The sequence below is a fragment of the Cyprinus carpio genome, chromosome A1, assembly GCF_018340385.1.
Source record: "Cyprinus carpio isolate SPL01 chromosome A1, ASM1834038v1, whole genome shotgun sequence".
NCBI lineage: Eukaryota > Metazoa > Chordata > Actinopteri > Cypriniformes > Cyprinidae > Cyprinus > Cyprinus carpio.
The window spans coordinates 13,132,534-13,156,845 of record NC_056572.1 but is presented as its reverse complement, the minus strand read 5'-3'; the positions used below and the strand labels follow the sequence as shown (position 1 = coordinate 13,156,845).

General features: G+C 32.3%; 1 pseudogene; it reads left to right on the top strand.

Annotated features, from left to right (window-relative positions):
* LOC109065683 overlaps positions 1 to 24,312 on the top strand; it is a 196,628-nt pseudogene that overhangs the window by 38,065 nt on the left and 134,251 nt on the right.

Below are 24,312 nucleotides of genomic sequence, written 5' to 3'. Positions count from 1 at the left end.
TCAAGCAGGATAAATGTCAAGCCTGTGCCTGAGCCTGTGCTTATATTTTCTCTAAGCTACACAGTATTACACCATATTTTAGATTTGACACATTTAATAGGAGTGCAGTATTATTTATATAATATGAATTATGTGTTATATTATTCAAAATAAATTGTGGTTTACTTTGCATCGTAGCATTAAAAGTGGTAGCCTATAGACCATAATAATAACAAATTATCAATTGATAATTAATAATTATTTTACGAAAATAATTTTTATTTGTGAACTTAGCGTTTGCGGAAGGCTTTAAGACCAAGCAGAATCCTCCGTCAGCTGCTCCCGCTTCACATCGCGCGGGACTCGCGCAAACTGCACCCAGCTTAAAAAGTCCGCAAGTTTTGATTTAACTAAATCAGTTTGAGCGAATACAACTTACTGATCATGAGCCCAACATTTAGCAAGACAGAAAAACATTCAGTCTACCTGAAGGAAGATGTATTTAATTGTAAGTTAATGCTGTTATATAGAGAGTTAAATGGAGAGAAAGAGAGAGAGAGAGAAATAAAAAAAAAAACCCGTGTTGGCTATTCCTAAACTTGGAGCTCATTATATTGAAGTACAAATCCAAACACCAGAAGCAAACTCGCAGTGTTCTTTCATTGAAAAGTATGCATTTTGTTTATTCGCAGGCTATATGGTTGAAATAATATTTTAGTTCAAAACTTTAAGTGCCATTGTTTAAAAAAAAAATGCTTTATTGGCTAACGTTTCATAGACCTTCAGTTGTTATGCTTTAAAATCCCATAAAATTTGTAATTTCACAGTATTTTCCACCTCCTAAATCACTAAAGTATAAAAAAGTCACAATTCTATAATGGTAAAATTTACTCAGGCCGATGGGCACTTTTAATTACATATTTTTTTTTTTTTTTTTTAGAATAATTGTAGCTTACATAAATAGCAAAACAAATATGAATAATATTTGGATCGTCCCTTATTTTTTCCCTTATTTTCTTAAAGAATAAATACATTTTCTACAAGAATAAAAATGATAACATATTAATTCATATAAATAATTTAAGCAATTAAAACCTGATAACATATTATTAATTCATAGAAATAATTTAAGCATTTAAAACCTTTTTTTTAAAAACTTGAACTTCATTACTATTAAACTGACTTTAAAATCTCAAGGAGTTTATAAGTTAAAAAGGGTAAAATGTCACAGTGCATGTTAAAAAGCCTAAATGAACTTGTGTTAACAATATAATTAGAACTAACAATATAATTCGATTTTTTTTTTTTTTTATTCATGAACAATTCCTAAATAAAATGGGACAGCAACCTTTATATCAAACATTTTTAAATTGTCCACAGCTGAGCAACGCGCGAGGCAGGTTGAGCGTGCAAAGTGAATGTGCTGCACAAAGTCATTTTCAGATGCAATGAAAATAAAAAACCCTGGATAGCCTAGATTAGGCTCAGACTCTGTTCCTAAGTATATAATAATTATAATTACCCCACAGTAACAAATTTTAACCGATTAATCGCCTATTTTCGTTTGCTGCATGTTATTTTATTTATTTATTTATTTATTTATTTATTTATTTTTTAAAACAGGCTAAAAAATAAATTAAGTTTGTGAGAGGAAAAAAATATATAACTCGTGTATAAGTTGCATTTTATTACATTCAGAAATAATAACGGCTGGCCTAATAACGTTATAATGTGCCAACAGGATATTTTTAGTTCGCTTCACTTTACAACAAATCCTTTAAATTTAACAAATTTATCAGAACAGAACAATAATTACAAATATATAATTCTAATGGATAAATAAAATTTCAGTATATAATAATATAGGCTTAACTATAAACCAACAAAAAAAAAAAAAATGAATAATAATATAAAGCGAACCATAAGGTAAGGTTGGGCTCTCATTCGGGAGAAATCCAAATGTTTCCATATTCGTGATGTTGCCTATTTCAACTATTTTATTTCAACTATTTTAACTATTATTCATTAGGAAAAATAGGCTTTGTAGTTTACGCGTGTTTCAGTATCGACGGAAAAAAATAAAAAAATCATAATTAACAAAAATATGCCAAAGTGGACCGCTGCTGGCGCCGAATGGCACAGTAAACGACTACTGTTTCCAATGAATGTGCGCGAGGCACCAGCACGATTAAACAGCTGAAACAGAAAATACAAAATTTTTGGTCACACAGTAAAGGCATACTGTAATACAAAAATGCAAAGTGTCAGCAGTTTGAAAAATCAAGAATAATAACAGAATTAATAATAATTATTGCTAAATGCTGGACCATTCTCATTTCGATCTGCAAATGGAACCTGAAGGATTTTTTTTTAAACCAAGAATGAACCGAAATGAAAACATTTTTTATCCGTATATATAGGCCTTATATTTAATGACTGTTTAATAACAATAGCAAGCATAAGATCCTTTGTTGTAAAGGTCTTTCTTTCAATTTTTGATGAGTAGACTGTAGCCTAAGACTATCCTACATTTTGAATTTAACTCACTGTACATTTTTTAATGGTTTTTAAAGATGGTACAATGTTATATCATAATGTTATTGTTGTTTTACCTCCTTCTTTTATCTCATTTTACAATTACATTCAGTTCGCAATCCGTCCCTTTGCGCCACCTGGCGGTAGTTTCGCGAATTAATTTAACACGCGGCTGACTTGGAGTTAACGCCGCGGACCTGCGGCGGCGGTACGCGCGGCGATATTACTCATTTTGGTTGTCTACCATCTGTACATGCTTAGTAGATGACTGGTGCCTTTTATCTCACAACTGAATACTGCGTCACACGCCACACTCAAAGCCAACGATTCATGTGAAAATCGCCTGTCCAATTCAGCTAGCAGTGATGTTTTTATTTGCGGGTTTATTAAAAAATACAATGAATTTCCATTATTTAGTTAACTTTCTAAAGTGGGAACATAATGAAAAGTGAATCCTCTCATGTAGACTATTGCAACGTAAATTTAAGAATCATGATGTGTCGTGGCTCGCGAGGATGGGGCTTAAATATCATAGAAATTAATTTAGCCCAAATGTACTTATTATATCCGCTAAAATAATAAGATAATACAAATAAAATGAGAAAATTGAAATCATTTAATTTTTATATTTTATTTATAGCCCAGACACTCTGCCTATGTATAGGACATATGTATATATTGTATGTGTGAGTGTATTATATTATTACACTTATATTATATTGTATATATACAATATAATTGTATATTGTATATTGTATATATACATTATATATATATATCTATATATATAATGTTTTTCCCTCCGTGAGAAGCTCCACTATATTAAAGCCACTATATAAAAAGTAAAGATTATTATTATTATTAGCAATATTTATTTATTTATTTATTTATTTATTTATTTGGGATTCTTTTATTATTATTTTATTTTTTTTAAAGAAATGAATATTTTTATTCAACAAGGATATGTTAAATTGATAAAAAGTGAAAGTAAAGACTTATATTGTTAGAAAAGGATTACTCTTTTGAATAAATGCTGTTCTTTTAAAACTTTTATTCATCAAAGTATCCTAGAAAAAAATAAAATCACAAGTCAAAAATAAATAAATAAATAAATAAATAAATAAATAAATAAATAAATAAATAAATAAATAAATAAATAAAAAGGCAACAAAATTGTTTCCAACATAGATATCAGCATAATATAATGATTTTGCAAGGATCATGTGACACTGAGGACAGGAGTAATGGCTAATAAAAATACAGCATTGCATCACAGAAATAAATTATATTTAATAGGTATATTAAATTAGAAAACCAATATTTTGAATTGTAATAATATTTATTCTGTATTGATATTATATGTTTATTTTTTTTTTTTTCAAATAAATGCCTTGATGAGTGTAAGAAACTTCTTAAAAAAAAAAAAAAAAAAAACATTCTTACTGATCCCACACTCTTGAATGGCAACAGAACAAATAACCAAAAACAACAACAACAAAAACGCAACAACAAAACACACTAATCTGCAGGAGGGAACACAATGCAGATAAAGTTAAACTTAATAGGGGTCATCAGATGCTACATGCACTTTTACTAGTTGTTTGAACTGAAATGTGTGTTGGCAGTTTGTGTACACAACCACCCTATTTTTTTTAATCTTGTTAAATCATTTCCCCTTTATCAAACTGAGATGATCTTAGATGCCTGTCTGTGTGACGTCACACAGACAGGCCCCTCCCACAATAGTTTGATTGACAGTAGCGTATCAGCACAGACTGGACTGGTGTCTTACCTTAGACCCGCCCTGAGTAAGCTGTCATCAGTCCACCATTGTTTCACCACCGGAGCAGATGTAGACAAGAATGTTTCCTAAGCGGTTGAAGTGTTCTGTTGCTGGATGTAATAATGAACATAGCAGTCATCATTTACTCCTGAGATCTGAGCTGCTGAATATGCAGTGGATTACTTTTGGTGTTGAAGGGAATGCGCCCCCGATCTACCTAAATGCGTCTATCTTCGCGTGAATCATTCGTGATCCAACAGAAGAAGTGAGTATAAGGTTTTTTTTAATTAATCTTTGCAAATCACCTTTCCTAATAATGTGCTAATTAGCAAGTTTCATGATGAATGCAGCTAAAGTAAACAGTCTCTCTGAGAGCAGCTCGGAAGAGAGGGGCGGGGTCAGCAGAGCTCATTTGCATTTAAAGGAAAATGCTACAAAACGACTTGCTCTGAAAAGAGCTGTTTTTGACAGAGTAAAAAAGGTGATTTTTACACTACCATTGAGAAATTTTAACCAAACTATGTTACAGACTTTTCATTAAGACCCCATGAATCATATAAACTGGAAAAAAGGTCATCCGATGACCCCTTTAATAATAGTCCACGAGGTAAACTGACAGAAGGCAGTGGTCATGCATTTGGCTGTAGTAAGGAATCACACAAAGGAATATATACAGGAATCAACTTTAATAGACATCTCACAGTAAACATGTAGAATAACAACAAAACATAAAATGTAAACTTGATGTCATAGACCAACCAGTCTGCGCAGTCCTGCTTCAATGCTGAACACACCTAATGGAACACAAAAAGACCATACATGTTACAGATATTTGTTGACATTTTATGCATTTTACAGTGTGTGCAAGGCCATTTGCTGTCAGTACAAAAATAAATAAATTGACCTTTTAAGTACTTAAGCTGGAGATAAATTTACTTCAGAAGCACAAATGCATATGATATGCAATTTGTTATGCAGTACATAAAATATCACGTTGAACATACTGTAATGTTATGTCGCCTGTCAAGCATGAATTTTTTTAAAATAGGTGGGAAGTATTTTTTCACACTGACACTCTGACAAGTTTTCTATTTGTTCGCAGTCATTAAAAAGCTCACCTGAGCGCAAAACACATGCCTGGAGGAAGTTTGAGGACGGCTCTCAAACATCCACCTGTGTCTTTGACGTAATTAAAGATTTCACATCCAGCAGCGACATGCACCATTAATATCTGTTGGTGCACCTTCACGTTTTCAGTGCGGTTTGGGAAATCACACATCGCAGCGCTGGCTTAATGAAGCGTGTTTGATTTGGTGTGAAGAGCTCCATGTCTCCCAGTGCGGCTGTGTGAAATATGTCCTTCTCTCGTCCCACAGGTGAACAACTGCGGGTTTGTTCCCAAGGCTATACCTGCTGCACTTCAGACATTGAGGACAGGCTTGGCCAGCAGAGTAAAGAGGATTTTGGGAAATTAGTGGATGAGAACAGCCACACCATACGGACAATATTTACCTCCAGACATAAAAAGTTTGACGGTAAGTGTGCAAAAATTGGTTTTTAGTTTGATTTTGTTTTCTAGCCCAACATTATCATCCAGGCTTTTTGGTTTAATTACCAGATAGTCCGTAATAAACAGATGCAATGCAAAGCAATTGCACTATCAGTGTGCAAATTGCACTGTAATTGATGTGTAATGGCACCTGGCTGAGTTAAACCTGAAGTACAGTGGAAAAAAAGCAACAAATCCACATTTTTGTGGAACATGTTTAGTGTTTCTAGTTGCAAATTTGAAGTAGCAATTTGTGAATGAATAGTTTGGTTGAGTCAGGTCTTTTGAATTAATTGAACGAACTGGTTTAGAAGACTGAACCTGCAGAGGAATATTTGTGTAGTGAGATTTTATTTTTTTTTGTGTGTGTTAGTAGTGAATTTGAAGTAGCAATTTGTTAGCTAATCATTCTATCAAGATACATCTTTTGATTGAATTGTTCGATCCAGTTCAAAGACCTGAACCTGCAGATCAATCTTGTATGAATTTGTGAACGACTCATTCTATTGAATCAGATATTTTAATTGAATTGTTTGAGCTGGTTTAGAAAACTGAACCTGCAGGTGAATCTTTGTGTAGTAAAGTAAAAAAAAAAAAAAAAAAAATGTTTAGTGTTACTCCCAGTAAGTCTGAAGTAGCAATTTTTCATTATGTTCAAATCATTTGATTGAATTGTTTGAAACTGTTCAGAAAATTTAAACTGCTGATGAATCTTTGTATAGTATAGTTGCAAAATGTTTAGTGTTACTAGTAGGAATTTGTGTGTGAATCATACTATTAATTTGTGTACAAATCTTTCTGTTGACTCATTCTATTCTATCAGGTCTTTGCAGTTGTTTCAGAACACTGGTCTTATGATTAATTTGGAAATCAATCTCAGTAGTTGTTGAGTAACTGTAGCAGCTTCATTGAAAATGTTGCACTAAGTCATCGTAATTCCCATCTTTTTCCATTTGGTTTGTCTAGTTTGTTGCTCATGAACAACTTCTCAAGATTTTAGACTGCCAAAGATAAAAATAAAAATAAATATATGAATTCTGGTCGATTTCAAAGTGTTGAAATGTGTTTTGGATATGGACAGTAATGGACAGTATGTTGTCTTTTTTAAGCTAAGCTTTAGGTGTTTTTTATTTTTTATTTAAATTTTTATTTTATTTTATTTTTTACATTGTGTGGGATTTTTATTATGTTATTCAAAAGGTCATTTAATTTGTGTCTTAAATATTGATTGTAAAGGGAAAGTGTTCAAACTTTGGTCACAATTACTGTTTGTGGAAATATATGCTCTGAGTAACTTTGCAGTCACAGAAATGTTCCTTATGTAATCTTTATCTGTTTAGCGTCTAATTTTTAACCTTTGTTATGACTTCCTTTAGGGGGTACGGTCCTTATTAGGCGGGTCAGAATCACTCCAAACCGTCACTATAATTCACCTGAAAACCAGACAGACCTGCTCTATACAGCTCAAATTAATTATACAGCTCTACAGTCAAGAGCTGTAGTACATTTTCATGGGTTATGCAAAGGTTAATATTAGCGCTCTCGAAAAAAAGTTGATTTGCATGTAGTGCAAATGGAAACAGCACTTGTTGAGCATATCATGTGATGTAAACAATCTCTGCTGTGTCCATAGAAGATCCAGTGCAAATGGACTGATTTTTTTATTTTATTTATTTTTTTATGTTTGTACTTCTCTGGCTTCATAAATTAAACTTATTGGAGATCAAAGTTGCACAGTTGCTTGAAGTATCTCAAATGTCTCCTCAAATTCCTCAGGAGTATAAAAATAAACCCATATACAGTCAATAATTGTCACACAGTAAGAGTTCACTAAAAAGAGGCCTAAATGTAAGATTTATGTATGTGTATTGCATATAAAATTTCCCAGCAACCTAATAAACTTAATGTGATGCATATTTGTCAATTATACATATATGAAACCAGTAAAATATCTGAAATATAGATAAATAAATGTGTTTTAAATATATATATTTTAAATATAAGCATGGCTTTGAGTGTGATATTGTGTTTATACAATAGTTCGACACTACAAGTAAGTAAAAAATAACATAAGTAAATAAAGAATAAATAACTGAGTGCAGAACTACTACCTTCCATTGACAGTTTAACAGCTGACCCCAAGCCTTCATTTCTAATTAGAAAACTGCACTTTAGAACTAGTAACGAAGGAACATTGAGTTGCTTCATTGAAAACTTATTGTATAACTGTATTATGAGAGAGAGATGGTTTTCTCAATACCAAATACTGGTGTTCATTAAATACTATTATGTAAGTATTTAATTTAATATAATATTTTATAAGTATATACTATTATAAAAGTTGCTACGCAATCCAGTCAATTGTACAAAAGCTTAAAGTTAGCCTAAAATATAAAGGAATGAAACTTTGCCCTCAGCCAAAATTATTTGCTCTGGGAGAAATAATAGATTAATAGATTAATGAGACAGAAGAATGCCCGTTTGGTTTACCCACAACTAATTATTTCTCATGTTTAACCACTATAGAGACATCAGAGCCAGTAGCAAATTCTAGAAGATCTGGCCGAGGTTAGGCTGCTCTTGGTGGGTTCCTGAGCGATGAACGCCTGCTGACGCCCTGGAGCTCACATCTCCGAAAACTTAGAAGCAAATTTTCAAATAGGTGTTATCTTTATTAACAAACCACATATTTGAAGTCTAAACAACTACATTCTCGCCTAAAAAAAACTGTGTATTTATTTTACTGCCTTTATGTCTATTTAAATGTATAAATATATATATATATATATATATATATATATATATATATATATATATATATATATATATATATATATATATATATATATATATTGTAATATAAGAACTATTTGGAACCCTCATTAAGACTTTTATTATATAATAATGTATTACATGTATTACATAATAAGAATGAGCTATTTTGCATTACATTAGAACATTTTGTGAAAATTGTCTAAAAGACTGCAAAACAATTTTAATCTTTAAACATAAAAATATAAAATGTATAACATTAAAATGTATTAATATATTTAATGTAATGAAATTTAATATTTTTAATTCAGCAGTTCAATAAGTTCTTGTCACAAAATAAGCAATTTCACCCAATTTTTCTTTAATAAGATCTTACTTTTATTATTGTATTACTGTAATGACACAACACTTTCTTATATAATTCCCATAGTTTTTTTTTTTATAGTGTGTACAGACCTTTCCAATAAATGTGAATAGCAGCTCAGATAATTTTATGAGAGATATTTGAGAAAATGCTACAGACTTTAGCAAAAGTCTCTGTTTAATATAATTGCGATCTAGGCAAAGCAATTGAGGAATTAAAGAGATTTTTCTTCCATTCCTATGAGAATGTGAACAGAGTTGCTCAGTGAATGACTGCGTGACAAATCAAGCCAGCAGTTTTGCATACTGATGTTCCTGAGAGACAGAGGCCATGATACAACGTGTCATGCTGGAAGTTTCTAGTGTCTTGACTGTACGCCAACCTCTGTGCTATCCAACCCACATTAATCCAGTGACATAACAAAACCCTTCACGGTGAATTACTGCAAGCTGATAACCTACATTATTTCTCTGACAGCTTAGAGTCCACTCCAAATCAAAGCTCTGTGTCCTTCTCTCCCATTTCTTAGAGAACTTGTGTTGACTCTCTAACAGCTAACTCAGCCTAAAGGAGTTTTTACAAACCAACACAGAGGCTGTGATGAACATAGCTGGCTTATAACACTGACAGTTTGTAAATTACGCCGGCGAGCTGCTGGATCTGGGCATGGTAGTGATTATAGATGCTGTTTTGGGCCAAAGGAATGGGAACAATTTCATTAATAGTGAACAGAGCCATTAATAATTAAGCAATGCCATTAATTAACCTGATATAAACAGTGTTTTTTTGCTTTTTGGCCATTGTAGATGAAATCAACCCGTTCAAAGCTCTGTTATTAATTATGTTCTGCTCACTTAGTCAGCTGCGTTAGCATTAATTAGTACTTAGCATATCAGCATGTAATAATTTGAGGCAGTGATGAAGGTGTTGTGTGACTTGTTGGCTGTTTTATGGATATTAAAGGAATAGTTCATACCAAAAATGAAAATTTGCTGTTAATTTACTCACCCTGCAGGCCATCCAAGATTTAGGTGACTTTTTTTTTTTTTTCTTCAGTAAGGAAAAGTTTTAACTGAAACTATTGTCCTTGGCAATTTTGTAACACTTTTGTAAATAATGATAATTTTCTTACACAGACCAGTTGTTTCGCTTCTTAAGACCTCAATGTATGCTTCATTGTCGTTATACAAATCAATGTATTCCTTATGGATTTTGAATTGAAATGAGGCTTGATCATCAATCCATTTAGTAAATGCATAATTGTGCATTATGATATGATGTTTTATCTGTGCGATGAATATCCTGCTCTCTTTAGCCACACATCTGTATCACTGAGCAGCTCACATCTCATCTGAAGTCAGGTCGTAGTGCATGTTTTCTTTATCATCTCGAGCACATGGTATGCTTGTCTTCTGGTCTTTATCTCGGAGGGCATGTGTATCTGACAGAGACCAGCACACTTAAACACACACAAACACGTGCATATACACACGGCTTTATTTATCACTCTGATAGGCAGCACAGATTTGGCAGCTAATCCCCAGAAACACCTTCAGCTTGGCGGGATAAATATCGATTCCTCCGCAGTATCTCTTTTCCTCAAAAAGCTGAGTGGCCGCGTGATGAATGGATCTCTTTTTGTACTCTGTTGGGTGTGAAGTGAAGTTAGTCAAGTCCATCTGCTTCCCCCGAAGAGTAAAATCAGCCAAAAACTGATGTGAGCTGCAGATTTTTGTCTGTCATATGAATTAGCTGCTAAGCAAATAAAATAATAATTTAATAGTTGAATTATTAAATTTATTTTTATATATTAATTGTGTAGTATTGATTTATGTAAAATTTTAAAATGTTTTTTTGTTTGTTTTTTTTTTTTTTTTTTTTTTTTGAAGGGGACAATGGATGCAAAATTCCCTTTGGATATAAATGTGTCTTAGCAGTGTGTGGATACAACCACCCTACAATGATAAACTTCCATTCACTCCTTATCTCAAATATCAAGCTGTTTTGATTTTCTGAGCAATATGATATTATACTGTAGCTCGTTATCTTTTAATGAGATATGCACCAAAGCGGGTTGCTGTGAACAGAGCTGTTTTTGACAAAGTAAAAAGGGTGTTGTTTTGCATGACCATTGGGGAATTTTAACGTATGTTGCAGACATTTCATGAAGCATTATACCAACTTGTGGTAAATGGACACCCAGTGTCCCCTGTATTATTATTTTTATTTATTTAAAACCTAATTCAAAACCTTATAATGAATAATAATGGTTGTCATATGGGTTTAATAGTTTTATTACAGTAATGAGAATGACATATTATAATTTGACATTAAAATTATTTTAAATATATTTAATATATTTAGTCAAGTGCATCTGCATTTCCTGAAAGGTAAAGATGGTACAGATTTTAATCTGTTTTTACGTTTTATTTTTTTTTACATATTTATATATCATATATGAATTGGCTATGCTCAAATACAGTTGAATAGTCAATAAATTAGTATTTATTAATTGCAGAGTATTTATTGTACTGCTTTTTATTTAAATAGATAAATATATTACACTTTATTCTTTATATGTATGTATGTATTTAAACATTTTAATCAAAACATAATAGGAATCATTATGAAGACTAATGGGTATTTAAAAAAAAAATAAAAAATACAGAAGAACATTATCATTGCAGTAGATTGTTACAGTTGCAATTTAGGTGAAAGTTGTGTCATGTAAGACTGCAAAAATATTTAGTCAAGTCCATCTGCTTCCCCTTAAGAGTACATTCACCCAGAAACTGATGTGAACTGCAGATATTAATCTGTTTTTTACATATATTGTCAGTCATACATGAATTAGATTTTCATTTCAGCGAATCGGTTTTGCTTTAAATGATCTCATTTGTAATTTTTCCAATGGCACTTGAACCAGTTGCGTTCCGCGTCCAATCTTGGAAAGATCTCCCACAATTTTTTTTTATCTTATTTTTTTTTTTTTATGGTCATAGCTGCTCATAAATCTGAATAGTTGGAGCGAAGGGCTGCTCACTCTGCCAGGCTGTGAAGCAACATTTGTCCTTTATCTTCTGGAGCTCTAAGCCTCCTCCTAGGGATTTGATCCCTCATCCATTTTCCATGCCCTCATTTTTTTCATTCCTTTGCTATTTATTGGAGCCAATTTAGACATTCTTTAACTCCCACTTTTTGATTACCACCCTCGGCTTCTTATGGGGCCTTGTGTTTTTGATGCATAATTAAAAAAAAAAAAAAAAAAAAAAAAAAAAAAAAAAAACTGATGCTGTTAAGGCCTTTAAAGGCTTCAGGATTAAGTCTGAATTGGAAGAGTTTTTTTTATTCCCTATATGTCTTTTAAAAAACATTTTGTGTAACATTGGCACTTTTATGCAAAAACTAAAGAAAATTAGAAATGCTGCAGACTTGGATGTAGCTGTTTTTTAAATGATTCACCAATCAAATTAACACTAATTTGTGTTATATTCACTAGCAATGAAAAGTTTGGTATGTTTAGGTTTTAATATTTGTGACAGAAATCTGTTCACCAAGGCTGCATTTATTTGTCTAAAAATACAGTGAAAAACAAGTAATATTACAATTCAATATAAAATCATAGAAATAATGTTACAGTTAAAAAAAAAGTGTTTGGCCAATTCTATAGCCTGATAATAGCTTCCTAACTTTCATGTTATGGCCAATAACTGATAAATGAAAACTGAAAAACTAAATAGACATAAAAAAGTAATACATTTCTAAATAAATGAAAAGTCTAATTTGGAAAAGTTTTTTATTAAATTAAATTAAATTAAATTAAATTAAATTAAATTAAATTAAATTAAATTAAATTAAATTAACAATGACAGAAGTATTTATCTAGTGCAAAACCAGTGAGGATTCACAATTAGGGTGGCAACATTAAACTTGAAGGCAAATTTTACTAGTATAACTTATATAATTTACTAATATAATTTAATTTAATTTAGAGTAAAGTAAAGTTCCACATCAGTTTTAGTGCTTTCTCAAAAGACAGCTGACTATGTAGACCAAGGTTGAATTCTATGGTTATTAGTTATATTAGTAAAATTTGCCTTCAAGTTTAATGTTGCCACCCTAATTGCTGCCACCCTACTTTTTCTAAAGGAAAAGCTTGAATATAGTTAAACTACTTTATGAGAAACCTGTAGCATAATAAACAAGTTTTTAAAGCAGCTTCTCCAACACATTGGCACATTGTTTGGCACACAGTCCTGAATGACGCAAATGCGAAATGTTCATCTCTTCCAAATCGGCTGCCATTAGACCGCATTACTCCACTTTTAATACATTAGTCAGGTTCAGTCTCCCACTTTGCCTCATCCTGACCTGTTTTTAAGCACAGCTCGATGAGTAACTCCCAGGATTAGACAAATACGGGCACTTTGCTCAGTGTGGGGGAGCCAGTGAATCACAGATGTTACTGGGGGGGAAAAAAAAAGCCACAAAGGATTGATTACATCAGAGCGAAAAAGCCTCTTTCTTTGATTCTGGTCACCCCCACAGATTCAACAAATCTTGTGCTCTTTTCCCAGCAGGACAGCTTAAGGGAGGAAGCAAATTTTTCACAATGTACAGGTTTCAACATCACTCAATTTTTAATTTCGTACTGCGGAGGCTTGAAGGAGCCGCCTTGGTGAAACTTGCACTGGCATTAAAACGACTTTTGAAATTTCAAAGTCGTTGGGTGTTCAAGGGTTGAAAATATTTTTATTTTATTTTATTTTATTTTATTTTATTTTATTTTATTTTATTTTATTTTATTTTATTTTATTTTATTTTATTTTTGTATGTTTTGTTATACATATAATAATTAATTATTTATGTTATCATTTAATATTTATTTTTTATTATTTATTATTTTATTTTTCTAGCAAAGTTGTTGGTGGAATGAATTTGTTTGATTGTTTAATATACAAAATAAAATAAATGAGCTTTATATTGTATTTTATTTATTTTATTGTTTATATATTTTTTTATCATTTTATATTGCAAATAGTTATATAATGAAGTCTGTTTCATTTTGTTTTATATGCACAGAACTTTGCAGTCTCCTCTAAGAGGCTTTGTCCCTCAGGATTTTTGCATGTGACTAATCCACATCAGACTTATTTTGTAGTTCTTACACCAAAGGAGCAATTTATAAAGACAGCAAGCAGATGTTCTTGCTCTTGACCATTTCAAAGAACATTTCAAGTGCAAGAAACAAGACGAAAAATATTAAAAGATTTAGCTTCATCTCATGATTCCTTCCGTGCTTTTGATTTACTTTCCTTGAGAGAAAAAATAATGGTTAAAGCAACTGTAAGCAAAGACCAATCCATCCATGCAAAAAAAAAAAAAAATGCATTAGAAGATTTCAAATAACAATTTGGGCTGTATTTTGACAGACAGAAATATACAACAGAATGTGTAAAGTGCAAAACCAAACAATATACTCTTGAATCCAGTACTGTATGTGAGGTTGAGTAGATGTCTTCTTCTTTGATTCCTCCCAGAGGGCCAAGTGTTTATCTCCAGCCCCTGACCTGAAAGATAGCATGTATGGTTTCTCTTCACAGCTGAAGCACAGCCGACTTGAACTCCATCAGAAGATGCTTTTGAAGCTAAGATGGATTTCCTGACTAGTCGAGCAGGTCTTGGATTGCTATAAAGGGCAACTTCCACCCTGAACGCTGGATTCCCATTACACACCGCAGACCTCAGAAGCGTTTCCTTCCTTTCCAGAATGAGACATCAGGAGTCGACTAGACTTTCAAATGAAACTGTGAGGGGTTTGTGCCTCTGCAAAAGCTGCAGTCATGATTCAAGGGTGAACTAAGGCCTCCAATTCACTTTCACTAACTCTTTATCTTTAACATTTTCAAGCAACCTATTCTTTTGGTGAAAGATATTCTCGGGGGCCATCTTACCCCAAGGGTACAACTTACCCCAAGGGTACAATTAATTATTCTACCCTTAGTCCGCAGTGATCAAAATATACATATAATATCAGAAAATTCAATTAGTTTACCTCAAAACTGTTCTAATGAGAATATTCTCCTAAATACCGTTACTCAGATGAAATGTCAACATGATATATATATATATATATATATATATATATATATATATATTATATATATATATAGGGCTTTTTTATTGTCTACCAGATAAAAATCTTATGTTTTATCAGTTCTGTGAATGTAAATGTGACAGAAAATTGCTGAGACTGTCTTGACATTAGTATGAGCTAGAGCTAAAACGAATGGTAGACATTATTGACATCATTGACAAAAAAAAAAGTCAACATATTTTTTGTTGTTGAATACTCGTTTGATCTCACATGACCTAATATAAGGACCAGCAATAACAATGGTGCTGTAATGCAATTCACTGCTTTAAAGCAAGCAGCTTTACACTGTTAAACATGAAAAAGTGTTACTTTCAGTTTTTACAGAATTACAACTTAATTTTCTGCTATATATGTACTGTATATAAATATGCATATAAATATGTATAACTCAATATTTTAATGAATTGCAAAAGCTGAAAATCAGTCAAAGCCTACTGATTAATCAGTAAAAATTATCAATGACTAGTCAATTAATCACTCTTATAATAATTAGATGAATTAATTATCAAAGTAGTCTTTTGTTGTAGCCCTAGTGTGAGCAATAGCAATAGTCATTTTAGCAAAACCTCTAAAAATCAGTAGATAATACAAGAAATGCAATTATGTACGCATACTTTACTGAAAGCTCTCATCTTCCCATGCATTTGAGGCCTGAGGAAATATTATGGGGATTTCTAAGTAATCTAGGATCATATTGTGTCTGAAGCAGATGATTTACAGAGAAATCAATTTACAGATTGAGACATACAGGAAGAGGAAAAAAAAAATAGCAGAGAGAGCAAGAGATACAGAGGCTCTCTGGCAAACACTGTCAAATGCCCATTGTGACTGCAGTGTGCCACAATAACGGACCGGTGTATAAAACTCTTGGACGTATTTTAACGATTCTATGCTGCAAACTTTAAATATTTCACATACTTTTGAAAATCCAGCGTTTAGTCGATCCTGATAAGTGTTCGTTGTCACAAAGCCACTCCTCCTCCAAAACACATGAATGTGCACAGGCAGACCAACCAGTGACATGATGAGACAGTGTTGGAACGTTTGAACATTACCGTTCAAAATGCTCAGTATTACAATGATAATGGCTTCCATTCTCGATTGGTCTGCAACAGTGTAATGGAATGTGCTGATGACGTAACTTTTCTGCACAAACAGGGTGCGCAGAGGTAAGTAAATACATACATTGACAGACAGGTAGGACATATATAAAAAATAATAATGTTGTGGTACTGTATAGGGTAAAAACATATAAATACATTTAGAACACTTAACTTAGTGATTGCTATCGGGATGTGAAGAGGATTTCAACCAGTATAAACATTTTTGTTAAATGTAAGAAAAAAAGGTAAAATTAATTGTAATTATTAGAAATAAGCTTCAGTTAAGTTTCAAAATAAAAAACTGAAACCAAAATAAACCTAAAAGTATTATAATAGTAATAAAATAAGTAAAAAAAACACTAAACTTAAAAAAAAAATGTAATAAAATATGACTAAAAATTAAGTAGTATAAAATACAACAGTACATTAGTATAAATTATACTAAAAATAGCACTTGCTAGTAGTAAGCAGCACTAATTATCACATCATGTCAAATAAGGTTTCTACAACTTTCATTTGTCTTTGAAACGCACCTGGCTGGTGGAATGATCTTCCCATCCCTATCCGGAATGTTGAATCCTTGACAATTTTCAAGGGACAGAGGAAAACTCATCTCTTTTGACGCTACCTGACCTCATCCTAAATTTAAAAAAAAAAAAAAAAAAAAAAAACCTTACTTTACTTATTCCTCCTCTTTCTAGTTTGAACTTATTTGACCAATGCCTAAAACTTGGTATTATGGTTTGCCTCTTATATAATGTTTCAATGGTCAGTTTTTCTTTTTTTTTTCCCTTTTGTAATGTGTCCTGTTGTGTAAAGTGATCTCCTCTACAAACCGAAAGATTTGAGGACTCGTGCATGAGTGTAGCACAAATAAGTTCTTTTTAATTAACCCTGTTGAGCTTGACATTTGAAGGATGTTTTTTTTTTTTTTTTCTTGCTTTTATGGCTAATATAGTAAGATATAATGAGAATATGTAGGGTAAAATATGGAGTATGGAATATGGAGAAAAAAAAAAAAAAAAAAAAAAAAAACTACGTGTTGACAGTAACAGTGGCCCAAACTGATCAAAAGTATGCACCTTGTTGTTTTTGTGGATTAGAAGAAGAAATTCTGCTTGTAATGTAAACCAATGAGATTTTTTATAACAGTATAGCAAAATACTTACATAAAATGATATAAATATCACTTGTCACTTCATATCTCCTAATAATATGTCTTAAGGTGATATTTAAATGCTTTGTTTTATGATCTAAACTTCAAAACATACAGTGTGGGTATAGAAAAGAATCACCCCCCCCCCCCCCCCCCCCTTGAAATAAGTTAATTTTGTTGCTCTGCAGCCTGAAATGTAGATAAACATAGTTTTTGTTTTATCCAGCTGTATTTACTAGTGGAAGTTATAACGTCCAAGTGAAAGATATAACACCAACATGCCAGAGCAAAAAAAAAAAAAATTACACAAAAAAATTCACTGAGTTGGAAAAAAGGATCACCCCCTTGTGTCAGTATTTTGTTGAACCACCTTTTGGTTTTTTGCTGTTATTTGGATGGTGAGCTGTATTGGATTATAATTTGGTGTTGAGGCCAAATAATTAAATTTTATTCTCATCTGCCTCAGAATCTTCAATGTGCCTTTTGGAAAAGCTCAGTCGTGACTGTATGTGGCCTTTCTTAAGGAGTGGCTTTTTTTCTTGCAACCCTCCCATACAAGCCACATTTGTGGATGACTTGTGATATTGTTGTCACATGCACACAATGACCACTCTTTCAAACTCAGTTATTCTGTTTTTTTTTCACATGGTGGTGTTATATATTTCACTTATAAATGGATTAAATACAGCTGGATAAAACAAAAAATGTGTCCGCCTTCATTTCAGGCTGCAAAGCAACAAAATTTGATTATTTTAAATTATTTTCTTTACTATAGTAAAGTTTCTGGAAATAAACCTTCCTCAAAACCCTGATTATCCTATTTGATACTCACATTTTTGGATAATCAAGTTGTTTCAGTCCAGTAAGTGCTCATCTTGAAATGTTATGGAAAATATAAAAGTTATTACTTATTCTTAATAAGTTTACTTTATAAAAAAAAAATCAGTAGCAAAAACACATGAACCCATGACCTGGAGGGGGGGTGTTTTAGACCTTTCACTTGCCAATAAAGTATAAACTATCAATCAGACAACAGTAAGCATCCAAGTAGATTGTGTGCAACAGGTTTTTTTCAGCAATGTTTTGATCATTTTGATCATATAGAGACCTATGAAATATGATACAGCAGGCTTTATAAGGTTAATTATAGATGGATTTCACACTTAAATGTATTGTAAGATGCACATATTTGGTCCACAGCATATGATCCCCTTAAATAATTGATGCATATCCGTGACACAGCACATAGTCGTGATTAAATGTCAATGCATCGATCAGAACATATTATAATCCCAAAAAAAGGTGTGTTTGGACAGAGCATCGCTCCGTTTGTGGTCCCATGCGGCCATGACACGGTGACAGCAATATTTCCTCTTCAATTCTGCAATCTGAAACCACACGTGTAGTTCCTGGAAGCCAGCATGAATAAGTAAGCATTGTTGTGATGGGCCAATGTCAGCTGAAGTGACTGTCAGCGAGGGCGGGTTATTCTCAGAGGACGTCGTCCGGCTGTTTCTCTCTCACGGCAGCCAGCGACCTCCATCATCAGGGGAAAGGCTGCCACTCCCGGTAATTTCATCACGTCAGTGCAGATGACTGATTGGAAATTCGGGTCATGCCTCTTTTTTCTCATCCTGACTAGATGGACAGTTGGAAGAGGTGGCCAGACGTCCCCCGCGGACACTCCCGGAAAGACTATATGAAATCCATGGCAAATTTATTTAATCTCTTTTCATTTATTTATTTCCTCAGCTACCTCACTTCGGTGTGTCAAGGATGCTGAGAAAACTGCACTGCCATAATTCACTTTGTTCCGAGTCCCTCTTCTGTTGGATATTGAGTTTGCTCAGCCCAAATCCTCCCTGCTCACGTACTCTGAATGAAAAAGTACTGGTTATGATGGATTATTTCTTTTGCTGTTATTTTTGTGTACACATTTTATTTTTATTTTTATTTATTTATTGCTGCACCGAGGCATTCAGGGGTGAATTAGCTAAACAGTGTGTGCTGGTTTAGCATGGTTTATATGAAGTAACTGAACAAATTAAGCTTATTGCATGCTGTAAATAAATTTATATGGTCAGTAGGTCTTGGTAACATATGTTTTTACATTATTATTTATATTAACTCATCTAATTAGTTATAAGAGATTACACTAGACACGATTTAAAAATAGAGTTTATATGTTGCATGAACTGCAATAAATAAATAAATAAAAATAATAAATAATATCTTTGTCAGTCTTGTTTTCAAGTAATCCTTTCGATTTAATCCTTAAATCAAGATACATTTACTTGAGATGCAAAATGAAGATATTAAATAATGTTTTCTGAGAAACTGAACAAAATCAAGTTAGTTTATGCTTAAAGCAAGAGCAAATATTATTAATACTTGGTTTCCCTTTGAATTATGTTGATTGCATTGGCAGATATTTATTTATTTAATAATAAATATTATTATTAAAATAATAATAATAATAATAATAATATATATATATATATATTCTTTTTAAGTAAGTAAAGTTTTAGAATCTTTTTGAATTAGCTGGAAATCTTTTACAATGAAATTGTACCTTATTCATAGAAACCAATGCCACAAGCCTACTGCGAATGTTCTTTAAAAGTGATGTACTTATTGTACTTTGTCTATCATTAATGCCTGGAGTAAATTATCAAATAAAAAAAAGAAAGCACAAATTATACATTTTAAAATCATCAGATATCATGCATTCTCCTCAAATGGTACTGTGCATTATGCTCAGCACTAATGTTTTTACCATGTTTGAGTCATTACATGATTTGCATAATTCCTTTAGTGAATCATGACGCTATGAGTACCCGTAATTCAGTATTACTGAATCCCCCTTCAGTTTAGTGATGCAGTTAGCAGGTTCATATTGAATTGCATGTTCCCAGAATAATTTAACAATGTGATCTCATTAGTGTTCAAGTATATCAGTGACTGTCCAATATATATATATATATATATATATAATATATAATATATTAAAACTCCATACTTAAAATAATAAAAAAAAATCAAAACTCCACATCAACAAAAACTCCACATCAACAAATCATGAATATTTAATAACAATTGAATTGCTTTCTAAAGATTTGCACATTTCTAAAGTTTAGATGCTGTTTAAATATTAATATTATACATTTCCCATCAAGAATCATGAAGGAAATTATTTTAATGAGAATTTAATTCATTTGTGAAGACTTGCACGTCTCTAAAGTTGGAAGATTTTAGGTTTTGGATGCTGTTTAAATGTATATATTGTACGCTTTAAAACTATCTACTATAAACTTGCGATCCACATCAAGAAATCATGAAGAAAATGAACTGATTTGATGAGAATTGATTTGTAAAGATGTGCATCTTATAAAGTTGCACAAACACTTCATGTTTAGGCTTTAGATGCAAATGTTTTTATTCTACATTTTAAAACTACTGTAGAAATAGGATCCACATGCACAAGAAATCATGAGGACAATCAGTTATTTGCTACATACAGTATAAAGATGTTACATAGAGGTTTAGATGAGTCAGGCAGGAATTAATCTGAGTTACTGATAAAATTTTAAGTCGACTTACCACATGTAGCCAAAGCAGCTGGTGCTTTAGTGCTTCACACACATTAATGTTTCAAAATACCAGCTCTGTTGGAACGAGCTGTCCATGTTTTTCTGCTTTTCAAGGCCGGCAGTATATTTCTCCACTTTTCAGCAATTTGTGAAATACATCGGAGACCATTTCACCAGGAGCATTATATGCTGTCAGGATAGGAACTAATTATATAGGGCTTCCAGAAACCATTCCTCAAGCCCCATTAGGTCTGCTAGCGTACGCCAGAAATCCACGTTACTGATATATCACTGGGACGTAATTGTATTTCATTTGCTCATCTTAGAGTTTGCTTAGTTAAATGGAGCATTAGAATACAGTAATTTAAGAGAAACAAAACTAATGCTGCTGCGATATTCTGCACAAAAGCCAGCAGAAGATCTTTAAAATTTCAGCAATTATCACAAACCTGAGGGAAGGACCACTCGCGTGGAAAGATGCATCTCTGATAGCGCTGGCAGGAATCATTGGCGGAAATCCCAAGGTTGTGAGATGCAATATTTGTATTTATTTATTTATTTATTTATTTATTTATTTATTTATTGTTTGTTTGTTTGTTTGTTTGTTTGTTTGTTTGTTTGTATGTAAAAGCACTTGAGAATGCACCGGAGACCTTAAAACCATCCTTCTTCATAAGTATGATCGAGGCATGTGTTCCTAACCTTGTGACAAAATCACATTTATTTATTTATTTCTACTCCAATTATGTTTTAAACCACAATGGGGGCAAGTCTGTAGAGGATTTAATATCCGGGATGTTTATCAGAGTTTGGCAGTTGAGCTAACATGAAGTCTGCGCTCAATTTAACATGCATCTCTGCATGAAACCCATATAAGGAATTGGAATTTCTTTAAATATCTTGGGAACGTTTATATTCAGGCATGCATAATAATCCAGTTTTTAGCTTTTGGGAACTAGACGTGTATGTTTTTTTAAGCTTTTCTGTCATGTAAAACTGATTATTTTGTAGGTGCATGGTTGTTTTTAGCATGTCCAGATGTAAAGTTAATAGCAGAGCTAAATTTAGTCTCTTGTCTGACACAGCCTGGCACAAGAATCATATCATGCATTTATTTATTTATTTATTTTTCTTCAATTGGTGGATATCAGTCATACATATTAAAAGGTTTAATTCAAGAAGTTTATCAAAAGTCTAGTTTGAAAATTTAAAATGTGTTATGCATTGCATTTTTAGTACATGAACACAAATAATATAATTGTTTTTTTTTCTTTCTTTTTTATGTTTACTATTAACACTGATGATCTAAAAGAATTGAATGCTTTGAATTGATTTGCTGTGAGAAGTTTGAACTGATTTACAGAAATAGCAACATTACAGACATACCAAAACTGGACTCAACTAATGGTGTTTAGGGTGAGACCATGCATTTTATTTTAAAGTATGTATTGTTTTATATTATATAACAAAATTATAGAAAGCAGATATTAAATAAAAGGATGAAAATTATTAAAGGTTATTGTACTTCAACAAAACATGGATTACTTATATTTCTCATACAATATTTCCATGCAGTATTGGAGTTGGAAACTGCAAATGTATTTATTTATACTTAATAAAATATACACAGTGCAACTATATTACACAGTAAATGTCATATATTTACACATTTTCTAACTTTTTTACCATGCCATTCATAATTTGTATATATAATATATCTTATCTAAATTATAATTGTTATTATTATTATTATTATTATTATTATTATTATTATTATTATTTTTCTTTATTTATTTATTGTGTTTCAATCTTTCTAACTCTAATTGCTGTGTATTCTGATAGATGCTAATAAAATAAAATAAAAAATATAAAAAAATGTGATAATGCTGCTACTGTACATTTAGAAGTCAAGAGAACGGGGCATACCAACAACCTAACTATCCATCAAATGCAAATCTAAAGTAACTTCTTTGTATGTGTCTATTTACCAAAGCATATCAAATTCAAAAAACAAAAACTATAGCTGTTTATGCATGTGAAATGGCATGAGCACAGCTTTATGAATGGTTGGAGGTTTTCAGAGTTAATGTTACGATTGTAAGTACTCTCAAGAGATTCACTGTTCTACTTGCACTCGTGATATGGAGACAAAACCAGCAGACTGATGTTTCCAGGAATGTCACCTTCGGTTCACAACAGGAATAATTGCATGCTGAATATCAATGCAGCAGCAATCAGGAAAATGTTTCCTAGCCATGTGAACACACAGTAAATACCTTCCACAAACTGCAGTAACTTTCAGAAATATAATAGTCCAAATATCATTTCAAAAAGACTTTGTGAATGAACTTTGAAAACAGTGTTTCTTTTCAAATCCTCAAATGATTTGTAAAGATATGTACATCTTCACAGTTTTTATGTGAAAGTTCTTGTTTCAGATGCTGATGGTGTGTTTGATATTTCAGTGTCTATCCGAAAGTACAAGAAAGATTATTTCTGAATACTAATGAGATCAAGTTCAGTATCTGCATTTAAGAAGTAAGGCTGGGTTTGATGGATCTTACAGTAGAATCCAAACCTGAAGTTCCTGCGGTGATGTGAAGACAAAGCTGCTTATCCCATGACTCAGGCCTGCTGAGAGCTAATGGGACATGAGGCAGCTTTCCTCCTCAGTGTTCAAAGGAGTCAAAGTGAGGTTAAGAGGAGATCCTTCATGTTCTTATGTCTCAGTGATTCAGTGAATCATTTACCCCAGAATCAGTTCAGCAAATTAATTTAAAAAACGAAATCTCTCTCTCTCTCTCTCTCTCTCTCTCTCTCTCTCTCTCTCTCTCTAATGTCATGAAAGACATATGGTACATTAGCGTATAGCATAGAATAGTAACATTTGTGAAGTATGGTAAAATTTTCTGCAGTAACATGGGCTTCAGCCTGTCAGGTTGGCTCAAAATTATGTTGTAGTATTTACAATTTGCCTTTTGCGCAGACTCCTCAGCTAATGTTTTTGATCGTATCAGCACCCTTAAATTCTTATCCAAGCATTGTCGGGAGAGGAGATGAATGAGGTCATTTGCTTGCTAACCTCAATTCAGTTTCTGTGGGAATGCTTTTTCTATTGTCGTTATTCCCTTGGGTTGTGTGGTGTTCATGTGTGTGTTTGAGAACGTTTGTGTATATGAACTTGATAAACTAGGTGAGAAATTTTGTTTGGCGGGCATATAAACAGCTGCTCATTTGACTTGCCATGTGTTTTGACCTCGGCGCTCTCGCTTTGACTCTATATGGGCATGTGTTTCTTCAGCATCAAGTTACTGAAAATTCAGT